The sequence below is a fragment of the Bacillus rossius genome, chromosome 1, assembly GCF_032445375.1.
Source record: "Bacillus rossius redtenbacheri isolate Brsri chromosome 1, Brsri_v3, whole genome shotgun sequence".
NCBI classification, from domain to species: Eukaryota; Metazoa; Arthropoda; class Insecta; order Phasmatodea; family Bacillidae; genus Bacillus; species Bacillus rossius.
In genome coordinates, this window is record NC_086330.1 from 256,433,933 (window position 1) to 256,458,093 (window position 24,161).

A 24,161-nucleotide genomic window follows, 5' to 3' on the forward strand; every position below is an offset into this window, starting at 1 on the left:
CAACATTTTAGAACTTCCGAGGGGGGGGGGGGGGGGGGGGGAAAGCACAAGGGGGATAGGCGGGGACTATTGAGGAAATACGTGTCTTATAAGGGTCTAACATCTGACAAAAATTCAGCTTTCCCTGAATTAGTTGCGACAAAAAACTTTTATTTCCTGGGCTAAACAGTCAGTCAAAGTCATCTTTACAACAATGCTGTGAACAAACGTAAGCTCCAAGTTCTTTCACCTTGTTGCAGCTATCCGTGCTTTTCTCCTTCCTTCATTACTTGGGAACCTAGAATGTATTCAAGCTATCAGTAAAATGTTAATTAACATAGGACAAATGTGAATAACTGCATAACTATAACCACAAAATTGTAAAAAGTCACAATTGTGCCCGGCTAAGACGACAAAACAAAACACTTAACAAAACTCGACGATTGTTACAAGTATTAGGGTGTAGAGTTTTGTTAAAATCTGTTAACTGACTTTAAATTTTTCAGAATAGTTACAAAATAACAACATCCATATTAATTTTAACTTTTATTCTTATCGATTACCAAATTAATACATGTCGCCGAGATGGCACAACCTTTGGGCCTGGCCATGGCACGACGACTGACAAAACACAGCACATTACAAAACACTAAGAAAATTTCAGTCAGCTGGGGACTTCCCCGAAATACTGCCTTATGATTAGCTATTACATTTAGTCTTTACAATTATTATGAAGTAACTCCCCCCCCCCCCTCCCTTCTTTGAGGGATTCACTCAATCGGTCCCACACCATCCTTCTCTTTTGAATTTCACATAGGATTCGGAGATTCCCATCATATTCGTACAGTCTGGGCTAAAGTCTGTCTCTTTTTTTACACAGGAGATGATACATTATCATCTTTTGGTGCCGCTCTGTCGCAGCACGTCTTTTTTCTCACTAGCCACAATATTCACTGAATTAAAACCACTATAAAACACATACACAAAATTATAATTTAAAAATATATATTTAAATGCAATAAAATTATGAAATGCAATAAAACACTGAAATTCACACTTACATAAATAATACCCAAGCCAGCAAAGTGAAAGCCAATAAAATTATGTTTAGAAGTTTTTCAAAATAAAATACTTGAAACATTAAATTAAATTACAAGAACATTTCCAAGCATAACATACAAGTATGAAAAACTATGTTGCTATGACCTTGAAGGCTATAATCAGCTGATCTGCTGCATTACTGAAAAAAACATAATTTTAATCTTATTTAATAATTTCTTTTCAAAACATAGGAGGGCAGGGTCTTGCAACGTTAAAAATTAATGAAAAAAATATGCCTCCACTCTTTATTAAATGATGGAATGATAATAAGAGCAAATTATGAAAAAGTATTTATAAAGACTTCATATAAAAAATTTTTGGACTAAGAACTATTTTCCAGCCATTTTAATAACATAACCTAAAGAAAAATTATCACCAGTAGGTACATATTCTGTAAAACTTGTCGCACCACAGACCCTGACTAGCTCAACATATTCGGCTTGGAGTGGACATTCATAAACACTTGCATAAATAATTTGGGCATTGAAAAATCATGTTAGTTCCCAATAAATGTTACTATTGACGACTTGTTTAATGAAATAATGTCTCTCGGACACAACCTGATATTAACATATTTTTATCAATACTTGAATAAAATTCACAGTCCACATGGCAACCATATTCCACCCACGAAGCAAGTACATATAGAATTTACAAACAAGTAGAACATAATTTCTTCACTGATTTCAAAACAAAAAGTTGACTGTTCGCAGTTACCGAAGGATGAATATTAAAATATGTTCACAATTAAGTCCAGTGGTTGCACATGAACTCACAGTACAGGCTGAAGGACTACGTCCTTGGAACAAAGACTAAGTTCACTGTATCCTTGTTGTCTGTTATTACCGACGACTGTGGTTGCAAAATTCTAGATGTAAGTCTGAAACAATGAAAAAGAGTTGATTATAATACAGTAGCGCCTGGACCACAGCCATGAAATTCTCTCTTACATAAATATATCATTTGCGAACCAACGACACACACACGACCTATCAGTACGTTGCTCAGATGCTGACTAATGAGGCTACGTGCAAATGCATTCCACCCAAAGGAAGTGGCAGGTGCATGACCTCTCCAGGCAATCACAGCACAGCCTTCACAAAACCCTAGCAGTGTACAATGTTATGTAACTCGCTCTGAGGTGTTTTGGACAGAGATTACACCATGAAATAAACCACATGGTCAAAAAAATACCCTAAAAATTATCAACCAATATGGGCCTATGGTAACAGTCGCCTGACACACTCCAAATTTCTTTCTCGCAGTTACTGAACTTTCTATTTTTTTCTCTCGTCCTTATGCAACAGGCCAAACTATTGCATCAGCTTATTCAGACAATGAATCATGATGGGAAAAAGCAAAACCAAGCAACCCTTAAATATTACGTGAAAGCACATAAAACATAATTACCAAAACCAAGAGCTTTTGGTACTGTAAAGTAGACAAATCATCAGAATATCTTAAAAACCGTAAAATAATGTGAATTATGATCATAAAATGTACAGCAAACACAGGAATACTTCTTAAAAGAAATAAAAATATGTTATTTAAATTATATCAGAAAGCCTAACCATTTTACTGAACATGATTGCTAAATTGTTATAATTACAAAATACCCTGTAATGGCATTTTTTTACTATATGATGTGATTCCTAAAGAGGAAAGTCAAATATGAGACATGACTTTTTTACCTGTCACCATCTGAATTTTGGAATGATTAGATTAGCTCTATTACAAATACTGTAAAACAGGGTGAATGGATGGAAAGGGCAGTTACATTAATAATACTGTTAATACTGTTATACTAAAAAATATTATAAAACTCTATGAACAGTTGGTTAGGTTAGCTCAAATAACAGCATCTTAAAATGGAGTAAATATTTGGATTAGAATTTATTTAATTCAACAATTCTCTTTAGGGGGATAATCCACCCTAATTAAAAACACCTACACACTATACTTAAAATATATACACACACATACATAAACACACGCACACAAAAAAATAGGATGTTGGTATGTATGACGTCAATATACTCCTGACACCATTTGGCACATCAAAGTGTTTCTTTCATGGAGAAGGTTTTTTGGAACTTGGTGCTAGATGGCGCTGCAGCGTACCAACTTCTAAACCATTCAACCGATTACCATGGGTTCATAGAAAATCATAGATCATAGATATACAAACAGTAATTGTGTTTCATTTCTCTATGTCCACCACACTGTCACATAGCACTATCCATTTTGCTTTAACTCATGTACAATACCTATATCACTCTGTGTTCAGCCCCGGTAACACTGGGTAGAGCAGCTAGTTTTATACAAAATTTGACTAGAATTTGAGTAACAACTACACTGTGGAATTTTAATGACAAATTTTTAATAAGATTAGAATTTTATTTTTTAAATTAATTTGTCGCCCCCATGTGCATAAATAGATTAAAAACCTTCTTTGAAGAGACACATTATCTATCAGTTACTTTGTGTGTATCATCCAGATATTAATGTTATATAACATGGTAATCATTTGGCTTGATAAGATATCTTACACAAAACATAAGTGTTTTAAAAGAAAACCAACAGTTTCCACATGCATACATGCCTGTGTGCAGTAGTCATCGACTTCTGATTATAGGAAATAAAATTTTTTTTTAAATATTTAAATTGTAAAGTCACTCTAGGAGTCTTTTTATCTGCCCAATTTTCATATCCAAACACAGCGCATGTAACCATGATTAGCCGTCATCAAGCAGTGTTTTGGGCGGAACAATGTGGCGATGGTGACTTGCAAGTGGCTTCACCTACGTCTTAGCATGCCATCTCCTAACAATTCCTAACGCCATGCTTCAAACAGCGGTGACAGACAGAACTCAGTGATAAACTGTAATATCAAAACGAGTACATACTACCTGAAATGTTATGATTTAATAAAATGTTTGAAACATTTATTTTTAATGGTTTATAAATTATTGCAAACATTCATTTAAAATACGGTAGATGTTTGAATGCCTGCTAATGTTGTTGTGTTGTGTTGTGTTTTGTTGTGTTTTGTTGTGTTTATTTTTACTGTACAGCTACTGGGAAAATTTGATTTAATGAAGAATAATTGAATTTTTCAAAATAAACTTTTTATCAGAATATATTGATGTATTAAAAATGACAATATCAGAAGCTGTTGAAAATCGAAGCATTTAAAACAACTACAAGAAACAAAACAGACATGCATGTAAATATTTCATATTTTAATTTTTGATAATTCAACCTAATGCGAATAATGTGTTAATTGATATTTGTTTTATGAATATTCGCACACCCTTATCAATCTTAAACAGAGATGTCAGAATTAAAACCGCCAAAACTTAGCAAAATATGCTTTGGTTTTAAGCATCTCAATTCTAAAAATGTTATGTATATGTTTTGCCACAAGGAATGTCCTGTATTTTACCTTAAAAGTATTAAGTATCATCTACTTTATAATGAATATATCAGAAATTTTGTAAGGTTACTGGATTGAAAATGAAAATATTGAAAAGTGTAGCTACTACCTGATTTGCTGTCTGTACTAGGTTGATTTATGCCAAAGCCAGCTGAGTATCTGAAAATTGAACGTATATTTCTTCAAAATTATGAGCTAAATTTTCTTCATTACCAAATGCAACATCAACCTGGTGGATTGTAGCCACATCAAAGCAACAATTTAAAGCTTCTCCAATAAAGTAAAAACTTGTATCTTACGTGAAATGTCAATGAACAAATTCTCTCTTGCTGCTTTATTCAAAGATTTTGTAAAGCTTTCTGAAAGCAGAAGAAAGAAAATATAATTTACTAATTACAAATGATTACAGTATTGTAGTTTATAAAATGCTACAAAAAATATTAAAAACATTGAAATCTCTTTACATTCTAATGAAGGTTAACCAATGTGTGATTTATGGTTAAATAATAGGCAAGTTTCTCTTGCACTCTTTGATCATGGTAAATGTTTATTAGCAGAAAGATTTATTTAATCGTATACAAGTATGTATCACAATAATCAAAAAGTATGTTTATAAATTATTTAACAATATTTTAACTATATTATGTACATCTAAAGTACTTATAATGTGCGATTTACGATTTACGATTCAAAGTTTTCTTGGCTGGAAGAAGTTGAAGGATCTCCACATTCAGAAAAATATAAACTATGCCGGACATTCTCTTTAAGTAACATGGGGCGATGAGCGGTGACGAGTCACTCAGAATCTAAGAAACACCTTAAGTTTGTAGGAAGTGTATCTATGCCCCTTGCTGCATTTTTTCCAGCAAGGGATTCTGTCAGCTTTGAAAGTAAACCGTCTCAGGAGGTTAATTTGGAGTACACTACCACTCAGCAGGTAAGAAATGAAAAGTGTATCCTTTCTTGCGATAATCCACAACCAGTAACAGCTCGTAAACAACTGGACAATTTTATGTTGGGGGAAGACGTTACAAAGGCTGAAATAATTTTTACTCTTCATGCTGTAATGGCATACAAATCTATGCGTACATCTGCTAAAGAAGTTGATCTTTTCCAAATGATGTTTCCGGACAGTAAAATTGCAGAGAAAATTAAAGTACAGCGAGATAAATTTGGTTACTTAATATTGTATGGTCTAAGTCCATATTTCAAAAATGAGCTCTTGCAGGTAATTGGAGATTCTGATCATGTTATGGTAGGATTTGACGAGAGTCTAAATAAAGTATCAAACAAACAACTAATGGACATCAACATTCGTTTTTGGGACACAGTCAGAGGAGAAGCTACAACTCGGTATCTGACTTCAGTATTTCTTGGCCATACCACTGCACATGACTTACTTAGTGGTTTCTTGTGCTGTGCTCGACCATTCCTAAAAAAATTGGTCTCCTAAGTTTCTATGGATGGTCAATTACAAGTTCCTCAAGGATTTGAAGGCTTCGATGAAAGAAGATGAAATTGAACAAGTGATTTTGGACATGGGCAGTTGTGGACTGCATACATTGCACTGTGCATTTAAGGCTGGAATCACAGTCACAGGTTGGGATATTGTCACGTTTCTTCGAGCCTTGTATAATTTGTTTAAGTTTTCTTCTGCACGTCGAGCAGACTATACTACTTTGACTTCCAGTACTCTGTTTCCACAGAAATTTTGCTATGTTAGGTGGTTAGAGAATCAAGTTGTAGCTCAGAGGGCAATATAAATGTTACCTAATGTTGTAACCTTTTTGGAAACGACTTTGAAAGAAAAGAAATACAACCAATCTGCCAGCTTCACTATTGTTGAAAAATGTGTCGCAGATCCTCTACTGGGAGCTAAACTTGCCTTCTTCAAAACTGTGGCTTCAGACATTGAACCATTCCTAAGAGAGTTTCAAAGCGATGCTCCAATGGCCTCTTTTTTGCATTGTGCATTGTCGTCAACTTGCAGAAACATAATGGACAGATTTATGAAGTCTGATGTGCTGGAAAAGTGTTCCCTCACCAAGCTGGACATAGATAAATCAGAAAACCTCTTGAATGTGAAAGAATTAAAGATAGGGCATTCTACTAGAAATGCTATTAGGAAATGTAGAGAGGTTAGGGGTACTAAACAAGTCACAGACCTTGACATTCTTGTCTTTCGTAAAGAATGTCTAATGTGTTTAAAGACAATCACAAAAAATTTTTTTGAAAGATCACCTTTGAAGCTCAAAGTAACTAAAGCTGTGTCCTGTTTTGACCCAGCTGTGGCTATTGAGGTGAACGTGGCATCCAAATGTCTTGAAACACTTCTGTCAATTTAAGTTGATAACAAGCTAATTGATGGTTTGTGTGCAGATCGAGCTGCTTCAGAGAGTACAGGGATCTATGCAAACACCCTGGTGTTATAGCGTTGTTACACAGCTATTCACAAAATCAACAGAGGCTTGATCACTTCTTGCTGAGTTTGTGTAATGACAATACAAAGTATTTATGCAAGGTTATGAAGCTTGTGATGGTGCTGTCAATGCAGATTGTGTGGTGGAAAACCTGAAAGAAGAGAATCTAATCGCTAGGCCAATGGTGTATGATGCTGTTAAAGCAGCAGAAGGAGTGTCCAACATTACAATAACTAAAAGCTTGATTCATGCTCCAATAAACGCTCGTGCACGCTCAAAGGAAGCTGCTGATTTATGCCAAAAAGAAGATCTGCAGAAGGATGCTTTGAAAGCAAGTAACAATTTGAAGGAAAGAAAGCGAGGCTGTTACTGGAAGCTCAAAGAGAGGTAAATACAATTGACATTAAAATTATATAACTCTCAAAAATGGCTTCTTAAAAGTGTGAATAAATAGTGCGTGTGATTTACCTAATTAACCTCAAGATGTAACAAAATATCATGACAGAGTAAATAAGGTAACTTGTAGAAAAGAAAGCTAAGGTGCTAGGATATTACTTGAAGCTCAGAGACAAATAATTGACATGAAAATTACAGACCTCTCAAAAATGGTTTCTTAAAAGTGTCTATAAACAAACAGTTTATATGTGTGTTTTACTTACTAAACCTCAAGATGTAACAAATTATCATGTCAGAGTAAATACGGTAAGTGTGTGGGATTATTGTACTATTATTGTTTGTCTGATTTTGGTTTGACATATTGTAACGGCCTAAAAATACTGTAGGATACCAGTGAAAGCTTTTTTTGTTTTTTAATAACTAGCCAGACGATCAGGACCAGCGGGACACGATGAGGAAATGACAAACACAGCAGGAAACATTGAAGGACAGGTGAAGCGAGAGTTCCGGAAGCAATGTTTGCAAACGATAGCATAACACGGCCGCAGAAACAAACAGGGGGGTTGCCACTCGCGCTCAGCTGGCGCGACCTTGGTCACAGCGCAGCGAAACTCGGTCATAAGCACAGGGAAGGAGGGGGAGTGTATAATGTCAGAAGCGGCGCCGAAGCGGAACTGTTTATGTTATTAACAACAGACGCAAACAGGGTCAGGAGGGGCTTCTTATACGGGGAGATTTTATTCGAAAAGGGAGAGTCACAGAGTCAGTGGGAAGCCACGCTACTCAGACGCCAGGAAAACGATTGGTGAGTGACTAGCCACAATGCGACGATGGTTCAATACTAGACAGCAGCACAACGGCCTTAGGCCCATGTAGCTTGTAATAGTTGGTATCTCTCTCTCTCATTTCAAAAACTAAAAATACTCAATTTAACAATCACTCGGTCAACATTAGGAATAATTTAAAGTAAACCATCACGTAAGTTGGGATAAATTAGTCTGTAACAGTTGGTAACAAGGAAACGATACATACGAATCACGAGACAAATGAGGTCAAGAATAAGCTCTAGGAAATGGCAGACAGCACGGTTTATTTATTAACGACAGTATCCCTGTTAGGAACGACTATGGTTCAGTAATTATGTGTTATTAATAGGTTATAAATCAAATTTCAAAGACCCAGAAAGTAGAGAATTGATATATGTGTTGAATAAACTGTTAGTTGAAACTGCTGAAATAAACATGTTCTTGTGGAAACGTTCACCCTTAACCTCTTTATTTGAAATGTTTTGCAAATAGAGACTCGTCACCCTACCTTAAGGACTGTTTAAGGAAAAATATGAGTGGTGGAACCTCCTCCAGAACCTGATACTCATGACAGGGCCGTCACGATATCAGGAACACATTCGATCCCGGTAGATTCACTTCCATTCCCTTTCCCCATCATCCTGCACGATCCATTTCACTATCAACTTTTCATGTACATATTCCCTTCATTTCCATCTTTGTGGTCGACACCGATAAGAGTAAGTCGACGGCCGTAACAATATATTTGTGTATGTTATCTCATAAGTTAGTTAATATGCAAAAAAAAGGTTTTATGCTTAAAAAAAATTGATATTGTTAGGCATGGTCAGGGAATAAAAATGATTGTCCTGGAAAAGTCAGGGAATTTATTCTTTACAGTTTGGTAGCCACCTTGTAATGACAACAGCTACTGTGGAGCCTTTGTTTTCTGTAAATGCATCCAAATTTATTTATCAACTTTTAATTACATGAACATTAATTTTAGTTTCAGCATGAAACAGTTAAGCATTTACATAAGATAACAATGTATTGATTATGTTAAAAATGAAATGTACAAAATTACAGCACTACACCTGGTACAAATTTATGTAACTGGAGAGGTACAGAATTAGGCTATAATTGTCATTACACCTTGTAATCATATTTATAATGGCCTCAGTTTTTTTTTATTTCAGTCCCACACGGTTCACATCAAACAACTCAAACAAAATCTTTGGTGTATTAATGCATGAATATCTTGCGTGTATTTTGAAATTAGCAAGTAAACAATGCAAAACTAATTGCTGTGAACATGAACATTTCTTACATGTAATTCAAAAAACTACTGCCATTCACAAGGTACTGGTATCTATTTCTCCAGGTTGACTATCATTTCCTAACATTCTTGTACCAAATTATTCCTTGAATACAGGGCCATCTTACATGAGATGGAGGAGGAGGAGGAGGAGGAGGAGGATAAGAAGTAGTAGTAGTAGTAGTAGATTAACACTATGGACCTGTTTTAAATGTTTGGAAATATTGAAAAATATAATAATGTAATGGTAAATTATACCTTTTTTCGAGAGCATAAACAATATGGCGAACAATATCAGAATGTTAACTCTGAAAAAAAATTTAATTAATTTTACGCTGACTCTGCCACATATATAGGTAAATATTTAATAGTATTTTAAGTTAAGGGTGGTGGAAAGTTATTGTAAATATGACCTGTAATTTATTCACAACGAAATAATAAATAGCTTTTCTCTTTAATAGACTTGGGTGGGACTGTTTTTACATCAGTGATATCCTTGATCCTGTTTACTAGTTGCAACATGATTCAGTGTTTCCTCCGAAATCCTTATGAGTCTAGCATAGCCGAGACTGTTTTCAAAAAACAGAGATAATGAAGTTCAGCACAATGGCCAAACCAACATAGTTTTCTACATTTTCTGTTTTTTATAATTTGAGTACTAGCAAATATTGTAGAAGAACAATATAGGAAACTCAGGCCATTTAACATGGCGAGCGCTGGCAACACATGACTGCAGCGATCCTAGCGGCTCAGCCTGAAGAACGCCTGCGAAATGCAAATTTCTGTGTATTATAATGGGCAATTTCGGCACATTTTTTGTCTCGTCTTTTGAAAACTTGTCATCGTGAAATGAATTTACCATCCTTGTATTTGTATTGAAACAGCATTTCATAACCGGAACACGTTTTTTACCATCTGCAAAGAGCTGAAAAATGATGTCATTTCAAACATAACAGACAAACGGAAGGACACAGATGAGACAGCATTTAACAATTAAATATACACTATATCGTTAACTTCGTAAATATTCCGCAAAAAAATTAAAAACAGGTAATTTCCGAAGGAAGAGTTAATCTGGAAAAAAAATTTAAAATATACAAAAAAAAAAAAGAGATACTTGTTCCAAAAACATAAGTTAGATTCTCAATATCGCTAGTTTTACCTAACCATTTACAAAAAGTTAAAGTTACTTAAATGTAGCTAACACAATGTAAGAAACTGTTCAAAAAAATTCACAGTATAATAAATGTAGCTAACCTAACCAACTATTTGAGTTTTTTTAATGTAGCAAACAAAATTTTCACAATTGTTGAAATAAGTAAATACTGATGAACTCTTGAAATATAGCAGTTACGTGCAGTTAAGTCATTAAATAGAATGAGAGGAACTAAAAAATACCATTTTTAAAATTTTGTTTTAGTTTCCATAGTGATTCTGTATAGTTAAAGCAATGGGAAGGGAATTGCTTAAAACAATTTGACAAACCCTTACCTCTTACCATTTTTAACATTAAAAAATTGAACATACATTACCTCACATTGTTTACACTCATGTTCCACTTGTAACTCTGTTTGACCTACAGGATTTGAGTTAGGTACCTATAGTAGCCTAGTCATAAGGGCTGAGTTTGAACTGAACGTCTGAAGTGTAAAACCTAATATGGGATAAATAAATTATCGTAGACCACAGGGTAGTTTAAAAAGTAGCTATCTTGGCAGCACCCCTTATGGCATAAATTACCTTTGGAGTTTGCAGATTTAGCCAAGGTAAGAATGCAAGGAAGTAAAAAGTTAAGAAATTTTTGAATTTCAGAATTAGCACAGAGGGATGCTATTTTTTGTAGTTTAAAACAATTAGGATCATTTATGAAAGCATACACTTTTATTTATTTAGTTTGCAGCTCCATATTATATGATTTTATACAGGGGTGCCTCCAGGACCGGGCAACCGTCTAGGGCCCCGTGCCCCCGTCCGTACCATCCCTTTTACTACCACGCAAATATTGTATCCAACTTTCTTAAAATAAATTAGCAAAACCTATTTGGCTTAGTTTTAGACCTTTTTTTTAATTTAATTTTTCTTAAAATTTTTGGGGGACCTTCAAACCCACTTTTCTCTAGGGGATATTCCATAATCCCAACTTAAGAGGCCGTGTCACAAATTTGCGCTCCTATCTATATCAATGTTATTTTAAAAGGCAGTTTTTCTCAAAGTCTATAAGAGGTAGGGGCCGGAAATTTTGCCTACTGAAAGTATACAATACATTTAACATAACCGCTTTTTTCAAATTTAGTTATCATATCATATATTATTTCTGTGATGAAAATAATATTATCAATATTTTGATTTGTCCAGATACATTGAAATTTTGCTTATATTTATAATTATTTAGCAAAAACTGAAAACGCCATTGAAATGTATTGCACATTACCTTCCGATCAGTGTCTTCATGATCATGATGGGTTTATAAACCTGGGTGTAATCAAGTCTTTAACAATTACATGACAACATTTATACTTAATAATTTGGAGATATGTCTTTTCTATCCTCAGCCCCTGAGCTTTTACTATCTGGTCTGGCGACGGACCTGACACTCTTCAACCACCCCAGGGGTCTCCGATTGCACATCTTATCAAAAAAAAAAAAAAGCTGTTCGTTCATTTGTTTTTGTGTTCGAGCGAAGGTTTACTTCTCCATAAGTGCCACAGACTTCACACATTTATGCCAAGGGAATATTCCGCTGATGTGACGCTATACGAATGTATTATTCGCGACCATACAACTTTTTTGTTTGTCATCGGGAAAATGACGCCGCAGTTTGATTTTTTGTGGTGATATAAAATAAATTTTCTTGCTAGGGAATGTTCATTTTGAATTGAGCATTTTTAAATGTCAGCGTAGAATATGCTTATCTGCCCATTTTGTTTCTTTCCATAATAATGAGTAAAGTTAACATTGTCATAGACATTTTATTATATTCGTTTGCCGTCCAAGTACAAATGTCACACTATATCGCACGTAATTCTATTTTTTACTAATTTGTTAGTTGTCATTTTATTTAAGTTATAAATAACAGTAATAAAAATTATTACTTAATAGTCCAGAATAGAGATTGAGTTATTATTCATTTAATAGGAGTTTAAAATATGGTACTACATACATATTTATATTATCTTGTTGTCTTCTTTGTAACTTGACTGGAAGAATGGCATTTGGTATGTATGTTAACTCACAATGAAAATACTTCAGAAGTACTCAATTAACAGTGAACAACCTAGGGCCTATACTAATTTCATTATGTTCATGAAATATAATTGATATTACTAATAATGAACTGTATGTGTTTTGCGTAGAGATATCGTACGAACTGTATGTGGTACAGACCAACATTAGCTAAGACTCTGTAAATAAGTAATTTCAGTTAATGTGTAGAGAATATTAAAAGTTAGAAATAATGATATATATATAAAACAATGCAGAGTAATCAGCATAAAAATAGAAGTTGTTTTTACGTAGCGCCTACTGGAATGTATATTTTGTGTTGAATTATGTGGTATGATTAGTATTCTCTTATTGTAAGATGTGTTTTGTTAAAATCTTATAAAACATCACTTACTGTTGAAGGATTTTCATTTTTTTTGTGATGATCTTACTTAAACAAGTTTTAATTATATTACACATGTATATTTTAAAAGCATTTTAATGTATACTTATAGAATTGTAATAGGCTTTATACGGACTCTCACGATGCATGTGAGCATCTATAATTAATAGAGACCGGAAAAATTCGCGGATTCATTCGGCGATAGGCTAGAAGTCAAATACATATACCTTTTAGATGATTTTGCTATTGGCTTACTGTTCATCTGGACGAATCTCAACCAATTATAAAACACCAACCAAAGAAGGATCGAATCACAGACAAACAAGCTGAGACGACTAACAAGTCAGCAGCAAATGAACTGCCGTTATTTGCCCGAGTGTACAGGGGAATGTGCAGTCTATCCTGAAGGCCGTCGAAACCGCGAATTTTTCCGGTCCCTAATCTACATCAATATTATGGCCGTTTCACAAGATCAAATATTTATTGAATTCAATCTGTTGCATTCATTGTACATGATTTTCGATATGTACATTGAATTCAATACAAATTGAAGATGTTACTCAACTAAGCTTATTCATATTAACTTATAAGTATTTTGTTTGTTCAGTACATAAAAGTAAAAGATTCGTTATTATTTAAATAATGAGCATCTTTAAGCAATAACGTTTTCAAAATATTTACATAAACATAATGGAATATATTTTTTAAATACTTTATATCTACGATCACATCAACGGCAGTATTATGTAATCAATGAGGTAATGAAATATCCTGAAAGGATATTTTCTTCTCTGTAAAGTAAATTTGTAATGCAGCCCTCTTAATGTTAGTCTTGTGAGTTATTTCGTCTTCTAATATGCTACAGCAATGTATAAAATTAAGTTTTGTTAGTGTTTTAGTCTTGTGTAATGTGATAAATTCAATATTTTTTTTGTATGTTCGTATTCATAAAGGTAGGCTACATATCGTATTAAGATAAATAGTAATATTTGTAAATTTAAATTCTTTGAAACAACGTCGATAAGAGGTTCACCTACCTCTGTTAAACTGTATGATGGTGCATTGTAAAAAATTAGGTAGTCTGACTTAAGTGAGATTGTATTTAGATTGTGTGTGATGCATATGCAATATCTAAGCATATGCATTTATGTTATTATCCTTTTAAAACGTTACATGATGAATTTCGTATACTTTTTAATGTCAACTAACATTATTTTTCACGGACTATTACATCCAGATAAAGAATAATTACCACATGTTTGAAGATTAATTGTATTCCGATACGTTTAAAGTATTAAAATTTTTAGTTTTAGTTTTAGATACGACTCATACTACATTTGTTAAAGTGAGGTTTCTTGATTCTGAATCCCTGCATCTGCAATTTCCTAGTGAGCCGCCGGTCAGATTGTCATCCTCTCAGATTGTCGAGGAACCAGATACATTTTTCGTCGAGTAAACTCGAGCTGTCAACCTTCCCACTAATCCTGTGATAAGGGTATAGTAGCTTTATCACGCGCTGCGGCTACAGTTCCTTCGGTTGAAAAAGCCACTAAATCTCACTGTTAAAAGAGAGAACTTCTAGAGCAGAATATTGGAAATAAACATTTACTGACACGGCCTCTTAACTCCCTGCAAATACTAGGGCCCTGCAATTTTTTTTTTTTTTGTGCCTATTCAGTCTAGTACACAAATGCTGTAGTCATATAATAGAAAATTTCTTAGTGTCTAGCTTTTAGACCACATAATACACTCTGAAGTCTATTTGTCTATTGCATCAAACTTTATACATTATATAATGGTGTAATTTTCAAAATTACAAGACATTCAATACAAATATTATTTTAAATTTGACTGTTTTCTGACATTGTGATAGATATTGTTCAGTTTGTTGTCTGAAATTGTTTATTAATGTCATTAAAATAACTAACATAAACAATAAAAAGTTAGCATATGTTTATCAAAATTTATTGCAAGTTAAATTCATAACATGTAATAGTGAGCCGCCTGTTTCTCTTTAGCGGGCATTTCTGTAGCGTGTGCCAAACGAGGTTGTACCACCTCCTCCAGCACTGCTGGAAGAACCGGAAGTGTAGATCGCAGTCTACGATTCATCAGCATCTCCGCCGGGCTGAAACCACAATCCAAGGGTGTAGTTCGATACGACAAAAGGCCCAAAGAAATATCCTCGTTCTTCTTCATTAGACTCTTGGCAATCTTCACAGCTGCCTCCATACAGCCATTGGGCTGAGGGTAATGTGGAGAAGATGTAAACACTTGGAACTTGTAGGTGTTTGCAAAGCTTTGAAAGTTTCTTGAAACAAATTGTGTACCATTATCACACTGTACTATTTCTGGTATGCCAAAACATGCAAAAATTTCTTTTAATCCACTTATCACTGCGACATCTGTCAAACGAGACAATGGAAATATTTCAAAATATCTTGAGTAATAGTCCGTGACAATTAGGTACCATGTGTCACATTTAAACAGATCTACTGCGACGACTTGCCATGGGCGAGATGGCATTTCTGCTTTGACAAAGGGTTGCCTGGGGTTTTGTCTCTCTTGCACACAACTTGGGCAGTTCCTAATCAAGTTTTCTAGTTGTGAGGATAATCCAAACCACCATACAGACATTTTTGCTCTTTCTCTACTTCTCACTTTGCCCAGATGACCTGCATGAATACATTCCAGACAGTGAAGTAGAAGTGATGCTGGGATGACCAATCGAGTGTCTTTGAGCAAGAAAGAGTCTGCATAGGTTATATTGTTTTTATATTGCCAATAAGGTAGCATGTACTCTGGGATATGTACCCCTCGACAAACAATCTGCCACTGCAAGCTGTTTGCCTGGAATGTACCGAACTGTGTAAGAATATCTCATCAATCTTAGACGGAATCTCTGCAAACGAGGTGTTAACTCATCTATGTGTTTTGTCTGCAAGATTTGAACAAGTGGTTTGTGGTCATTTTCGAGTGTTACTCGTAGTCACAAAATGTACTGATGAAATCTGTCCGCACACCATGTGAGAGCTAATGCCTCTTTCTCCACTTGGGAATAACGCTGTTCTGTATCGGAAAGTGTACGAGATGCATATCCTACAACTTCCCGTTTCCCCTCTCGTTCCTGCATGAGGCACCCTCCTAAGCCTCTAGAGCTAGCATCTGCACTTACAATGATCAAAGCTGTAGCATCAAAATACACCAGTGTGGGTGCTTGACTTAACAGTCTCTTAGCTTCTGCAAACGCTTCTTGCTGTGGTGTCTCCCATGCAAATGCCACCTTCTCCTTCAGAAGGGCAAACAACGGTGTAAGCAATCCAGACTTCTCAGGGAGGAATCTGGAAGAAAAAAATGACAAGGCTCAGAAACCTCTGTTTTGAATAGCCTGAATTATGTCTGGATCCACTGAAACCCCCGCCGCACTAATGACATGACCTAGATATTTCACTTGGGTTACTCCAAACACACTTACGAGTTAAGGGAAATACCTGCAGCTTCAAGTTTGTAAAGTACTTGTCTCAAGATCCTATCATGATCTTGCATACTTGATGCAAAAATCAAAATGTCATCTACATGGAACATAGTACCCTCTATACCTTCCAGCAACATAGCTATTCTGCTAGAAAAATATTCAGGTGCACAGGATATGCCGAAGGGTAGTCTCTTGAAATAAAATCTTCCAAATGTAGTTATAAATGTTGTGAGTAATTGACTATGCTTCTCCAATGGAACTTGATAAAAGCCACAATTAGTGTCTGGCTTTGAAAAGTACTTTGCCCCCGCTAATTGCGACAGTGTAACTTCCACGCCGTGAATGGGGAAATGTCGCCTCTGAACACACTTGTTCAGCTCAGAATAATCACCACAAATACAGACAGTATCTCCTTTAGGAATAACCACTATAGGTGCAACCCATTCTGTGGGCTCCGTGACACGCTCTATGATATCCAACTTCAGCAGGTGATCTAACTCTGCCTTCAGTTTACGCAGTAGAGGTATGGCCACAACTCTAGGAGTTGGTTGAACAAAGGGAGTGCAATTATACTTCAGGACTATTTTAATATCCCCTGCGAATCTCCCCAATTGTTGAAAAAGACCTGGAAACTCTTTTTGCGGATCCATCTGTGACTTTGAGGGAGATGTTATGTTAACAATGTGATTATCGCTCCCTTCCACTGGACACTTGGTTTCGAGTTCTGGATGCATAACGAATACTGTTTGTGACCAAGCCTGGAATAAGTACCTGTTTTTCTTGAAAACCCACAATCTACAACTTTACGAGCCCTGCTCGACCCAGAAGAGGAGTTTGAAGATTATACAAAACAAATACTTTGCTGTTGTGTTTAATTCCCCTGTGCTCTAATTGTAGATGTAAGAAGCCCAAAACCCCCAAATCCTTAACATCTCTGTACGAAACCGGTACCATGCTGCCTGAAATGCACGTAACATCTGCACCCGTATCTATAAGGAAATTAAATTTCCGCTCAAAGTTTACAATCTTAATGTTCACTTTCCATGGCCTATGCTCTTGTTTAACATCGACTGAATTGCAGGTTAGTCCCCCTATGAAATGACCCTGACTGCAAGGACTAACACTGTTACAGTCTGACTCACCTTGATTATCCTGTACACTGAATATCTTGGAAGCACTTGAAGCCTTACACACCACTGTCCAATGCCCCTGTTTGTAACAGCGAAAGCACTTAGCACTTCGTGCAGGGCACCGGGAACGATCAGCAGCAGAGTGCTTCCTTGCGTGGAACTGATGTGTTAGTGGGTTTGGTGGAACCGGGAAACTTTCCCAAGGCCGCCGGCTGCTGTATTGTAGCACTGGCCACCTTATCCCTGCTGCGAGATGGACCCCAATGAGTTCTGTTGAGTTCCAAACACTCTGAACCACCTTGTTGCAGAAGTCGTGATTGTTGACTTTGCATCTCCGCTTGTCTGGCTATCAGCACCGCGTCCTCCAACGACAGAGAAGGTCTCAACTGTAATTGTTCACTAATTTTCCGATCTTTCATCCCTACTACAATTCTGTGCCGAATAAGTTCATTTTTCAACGCACCATATTCACACGAGTCCGCCAAAGTATGCAGTGAGGTTATGAATGCATCCACTGTTTCAGACCCTTGTACACGGGAATTAAACTTAAATATTTCAAAGATTATATTCTTGCATGGCTAAAAATTATTCTCAAATGCATTTAAAGTCTCTTCATATCTGGTAGGCTGAGGCGTAAAATGATTCCACAAATCTTCTGCTTTCTCGCCTAAGACATACAGAATAATATCAATTTTCTCTGTATCTGTCCTCTCAATGAAACCAGAGACGGATATGTACCTAGAAAATCGTTGTTTTCCACTGCTTCCACAATAATGGTGATGTAAAGTCAAAAGCTGCTGGAGGTTTGAGATTACTGATACCCTTAGGTGAGTCCCGTGGCCGATCGTGCGGATCTGTCATCCTGGCCAAGTTTTTTGCTGCACTACAATTTATAATTCTACACCGTTCGAGATCCCACTTCTGACACCATGTTGCATAGATAAAGGTTGCCATGTTGTGTTACTAAAGACATCTCTTTATTTCCTTCCTAGCTTGCCGCCATTACAAGATAACTCCCTCTGCAGGGCATGCAATCCCTGCACCCCATAAGTCTCTTACAGAACAAAAACATACATTGAAAATTTCTGGGAGTTGTAGTAAGAATCTGCAAAATATATAAAAAAAACTTTGGAAACCAAACTACACTTTCACATAAACCACTCAAAACAAAAATACCACAGGTGGATACAGGACTATTTTCTATTTATAAATGATAGTTTACTAGAACCTGTTCTAAGCAAGGACTCTTTTTACAGTTAATAAAAATTACTCCTATTCCTTTTATATAGTTCTGCCTCACCCCTTACCAGTTTAAACAAAAATAGTAATATTTATAAATTTAAAATTCTAAAGTTGCTTCCGTAAATCTTAACTAATTGCTTAAGAAATTATAAGCTATTAAAACACATTATTAAATTAATTAGCATATAACACACAAAAGCACTTCCAACCACAGTTTCAACCCTAAAAAATTAAAACAAAAAATAATATATTCACTATAGCATATATTGAACTGGCTGAGAACATTCGCAACTTGGGCCATGTCCGGTTCTGGTCTACTGATAACAGCTAAATACATTAGACCCCTTATCAATGCTTACTAGGGTAGCTGCACATTATCATAACATTCACATAGCTTTCCTTTTTGAAGTTTCTTCCCTACGTTTACTGGATTTGAAACAATTTTAACTCATAATCTTAGTGATATTAGCTTCTATGAAATTAAATTTGCACAGTTTTAAAACAAACAAAATTCTAAGTACCTCAAACCACCTTGTCAAATATTTTGCGATATATGCTCTTTGTAAATGTAGCTTGAATTGATTGGCCATTTTTTTTCTCACATGTGCCAAACAACATGTTTTGACCATTAAACATAGTTCAGTCATTACATTTCTGTCTTTCACAGTATTAACAGTAATATTTACATCAGGTTTAATATACTTCCACAAATATTCAAAAATTAAATATGTAGATCTTCGTTAAAAATGTCCAACTGTTGCAGTTTTCCATAACTTCAATTTGTTTTTATCGATGAAATCATCAAACCGTTCACCAATTATATCACTGGTACTTGCATTTATTTTCAGTCCTAAGCCCATAGCTTGTTAAGCCATAAGCTGTTATGAGTTATGACACTTCCAACAACTGTTTCTAAACCTAACAAATTAATTAAACCAAAAATAAATTCAAAAGATTATTATTTAAAAGCTCTTGTTTATAACTTACAACTTTCTTGATCTTCCTCTCATATCCCATGGTGCAAAAAAGTTGAATCAAAACACTGCATGAACATTGCATAATGTTGTCTCTCTTAGCAGCAGGTCATTTAACAATGGTAAATCCACAAACAATTCATCATCTAACTAGTTAAGTGTTTAAATTGTTTAACACGAACCATCCAAAAAGATGCTAATTTACACAACACAAACCAACATGTAAAACCCCAAAAATGTTTCATATATAAACTTACACCATGTTTGGTGATACAAATAATTAAAACTGAAAAAATTCACAGATACCAATGTCTTTCTTGTCATTGGTACTGTAAAAAAAAAAAGAGCTTTAGACATGTTATAAATATAAAACAAGCAATATGACACTGGGATAAAACAGAAAGTACTTTACTGTTTTGCAAATTTGCTCACTTAAATGAGGTTGAACATTCTAAATTTCTCTGGTGTGTCCATTGAAGCTAACTGCAAATATTGTAAATCAACATTCACTTGTGCAAAATTTTTTTTTTTTGCTTTCTTGCTTTCTTTCCGTTGAAAATTTCCAGCTGCACTGTCACTGATATTTTTTTAAGAAACATTTAATAAGTACATTAAAAATTTGCCTGAAAATACTCTAACACAATCTGTGCAAACCGTAAAGCCTAGAGGAATACGCAATTGTTACATCAATTTAGATTTAATGCCTAAACGTGACTCAAGCAAAAATGATTCAAATTTACTACTAAATAAAGAATGAATATTGCATGAAAGTAATGCAGCATGTTCATTTGGGTACAAGAAATTTGCATTTTCAAATTTTTTCATTGTTATATGAATGTCCTTTGGTGAAAATGTCTCATCTATTGATGATAAATGATGTTTGCATACGTCATGACTAAGTTTGCTGCATGCCCATCCGGCAACATAAATCACACTATTTTCTTGTACTATATCAATGTCTACATCAACTTCCTCATCATCACTGTTCACATGCTTAATGAAGGTTATACCAGCACAATGTTTCTGGAAATCAGATTTTAACAATACCTTTGAAAAATCCAGCTCACAATTGCTGTCAAATGAGGGTATCAGCATTTGGTTACACATAACGCTCCGAATAGCAGTTTGAAATTTGGAACAGTCAGGTGTAACATTATGGAATCCATTGCTTCTGATAATAGAAAAAAACATTTTCTATGCAATCTTGTGTCAGCCTTTGGGTTATCAAAAACTTGAAATTGAAATTCTTGTGTAGCTGCTTCAATGCTGAGTTCTCTTGGAATTAATAAACTTGAATGTATTTACTTTTTGTTCCATTTCATCCAAAAATTTCAAATGTGGACAGTCATCCGAAATAGCCCTTCGGTATATTTTTGCACCTGACATCTGGGAATAATTGAAAATAATGAATCAAAGTCATTTATAAATGATGCCGTAAAAACAGAAGCACTTGACATGTTGTTTAACGCAACGTATGTCAAAATGCCACGACTAACAGAGTGACTGAGGAGTTAGGCAGCTAAACACACTCTCATAGGTGAAAAGGGTGGCAATGTTATGTGCTTCTGTTAAATCTTCGGAGCCATTCTTGGATTCATGTTTACATCTTTATGGTAAAATTTGACCACATGTTGAAAAGATGCAACATTACCGCTGTAAAACACATCAAATTTTTTTAAGTTATTTCTGACTGATTTAAGACGGTGAGGTGTATAAAAAAAAAGGTTTTGTTCCCAGTTGAAACAATGTATGGTTTGTCATGTGTGATATTAAAAAAGTCTATGCATTTTCACATTGTTCGTTCCCTGATCGCTAACAACTGATTTAACAATAAGGCCAGTTTCTTCAATTTCTCGTAAAGCATTTAGTACAGTAAGTCCTCTATTTACGTTGTACCAATTTACGTCGTTTTGGATTAACGTCGCTAATGTTTGAGTACTCATGTTTCAATTTAAGTTGTCGCCGATTCACAATAACGTCGTTTACAATGACCATAAATCTTTATTTTAACCAAAACACCGTATATAATTCGTTTATAATTCTTTGTTTCCTTCGGTAGTTAATTTATGCTATGTAGCGTAAGCTACACGTTCACCGCCTTATCATACATCATGAGGGACGCTTCCTGCTCTCCGCTGCTCTCCGCGCGGTGATGCAATACTACCAGCCCGCCCGCTCGGCCACCCACGTATCTCGCACGTAGAAGTGTTATCTACTTCCCGCAACGACACAGCATTTTCTCCTACCCCTTTTCGTCCAACTCCTTGGCACTTCAGTCGCTATGATATCATTGAGTTGGCCGGAGTTTTAAACGTGCCGTTGTTAACTTTATCGTGATTAAATGCGTTAGTAGTAGGCCTAAAGTATCAGCTCACTGCAATTTATGATTTTTTCTTCATAAGATGTCTTCCAAACGACTAAATTTATCTTCAAACGTAATTTCAAAAAATAAGAACAGAACACATGTTTTATTAGCCACGAAAATGGAAGTTTTGAGACGTTTCGATTCGGGCGAGAGGGCTGTTTTAGATTAGTAAAGTGTTAGGTCTGCCACCTACCACAGTTCGTACAATTCGATCAAACGCGGACAAAATTAAGAGTAGTTTACTGAACATGTCATCTGTCAGTGCTACAAAGACGAGTTATATACGTAATAGCGCTATGGAGAAAATGGAGAAGATGCTTGCCGTATGGATTGAAACACAGAACCAGCACAATTGCTCCGTAAATTTAAGGCTTATTCAAAGCAAAGCTCTATCATTGTACAATGAGGAAATGAAAAATGTTGAAGGTACTTCAACCGTTAAAGAGGAAGTGTTTAATGCCAGCCGCGGGTGGTTTCAGCGGTTTAAAGCCTGGTACAGGTTCCATAATATAAAACTGACAGGCGAGGCAGCAAGTTCCGACACTGACGCCGCAAAGGAATTCATCCCGAAACTTGAGAAGATCATTGAAGAAGGTGGCTACATGCTGAAACAAGTTTTCAATGCAAATGAAACGGGACTTTTCTGGAAAAGAATGCCGGCGAGAACCTACATCGGTAAACAAGAGAGGACTGCGCCTGGTTTCAAGGCTGCAAAGGATCGTGTGACAGTATTGTTGGCGGCAAATGCAGCTGGCGACTGTAAAATGAAACCGCTGCTGATAACCAAGTCAGCCAGCCCACGAGCCTTGAAAGGTTACTCAAAGGAGCACCTGCCAGTGATTTTAAGAGCAAATAATAAGGCCTGGATAACTGGCCCCCTGTTCAGGGAATGGCTTAACTTGTATGCCATCCCTGCATGGAAAGAGTACTGTTCCAAGGAGAACCTAGACTTTAAAATTCTCCTTCTGATCGACAACTCACCTAGTCACCCACCCGAGGTAGTAGAAATGCATGAAAATTTGAAAGTGGTTTTTCTTCCTCCAAACACCACAGCTATCTTGCAACCACTAGACCAAGGCGTCATCGCATCGTTCAAGGCCTATTATTTGCGGCGTACATTCCAACAGCTGCTTGAAGGTACAGATGGTGAGGATAAGCCTACAATCAAGGAGTACTGGCGTGGCTACAACATTTTGCATGCTATCAAGAATATTGGAGAAGCATGGACTGAGGTCACTAAAAAGTGCTTGAACTCGACGTGGGGTAAACTGTGGCCTGATTGCCTACATAATTTTAAGGGATTTGAAGATGCCTCTCCTGCTGTAGACGTACGCGCGGACATTGTTGACATCGCTAAAATAACTGGATTCAACAATCTCGAAACTGACGTCATTGACGAAGTCTTGGATGCTAATGTAGAAGAGCTTACAAACGAAGAGCTACACCAGCTGGTAATTAATCCTGCAGCAGACAACACTGATAGTGAAGATGATGACCCGGAAGTGAAAACAGACATCACAGTGAAAGAACTAACCTCCGCCTTAGGCCATGGCATTGCAAATTTTTTCTGAAAAAGACATAAATGAGGAACGGAGCTCTAAAGTGCGGCGAAACGTAATGGAGAAGCAGACAACCAAGCAGACAACACTTCATGCTTTCTTCGGCGGAACATCAAAGGCGGCGACAGCTTCCATGTGTGTAGGAAAGGAATTGGAAAATGTTCAAAGTGACTCGGAATAAATTGACAAACTTGTCACGTCATCCTTTTTGGAATTCTATTCACAATGTGTAGTGTATTCAGAGCTTTTTCATTTAAAATGTTACGTAAAATGATATAATTTATATTGTTTGCGACGTAAATATAAAGTAGTGTTTCTCATGAAAAATATTTTACATTGATTTTTATTAGAATTATTCCCGTACGTAAATTGTAAGAATT

The 24,161-nt window shown here is 35.8% G+C and overlaps 1 long non-coding RNA gene across 1 annotated transcript in view; it reads right to left on the reverse strand.

Annotated features, from left to right (window-relative positions):
• Positions 1–512: 512 nt before the first annotated feature.
• The window catches only part of LOC134527495 (uncharacterized), a 29,649-nt gene continuing 6,000 nt past the window's right edge, over positions 513–24,161 (reverse strand). The window contains exon 2 of the long non-coding RNA XR_010074203.1: positions 513–1,960. This is a non-coding gene — a long non-coding RNA (uncharacterized LOC134527495). The remainder of the gene's footprint in view (positions 1,961–24,161) is intronic.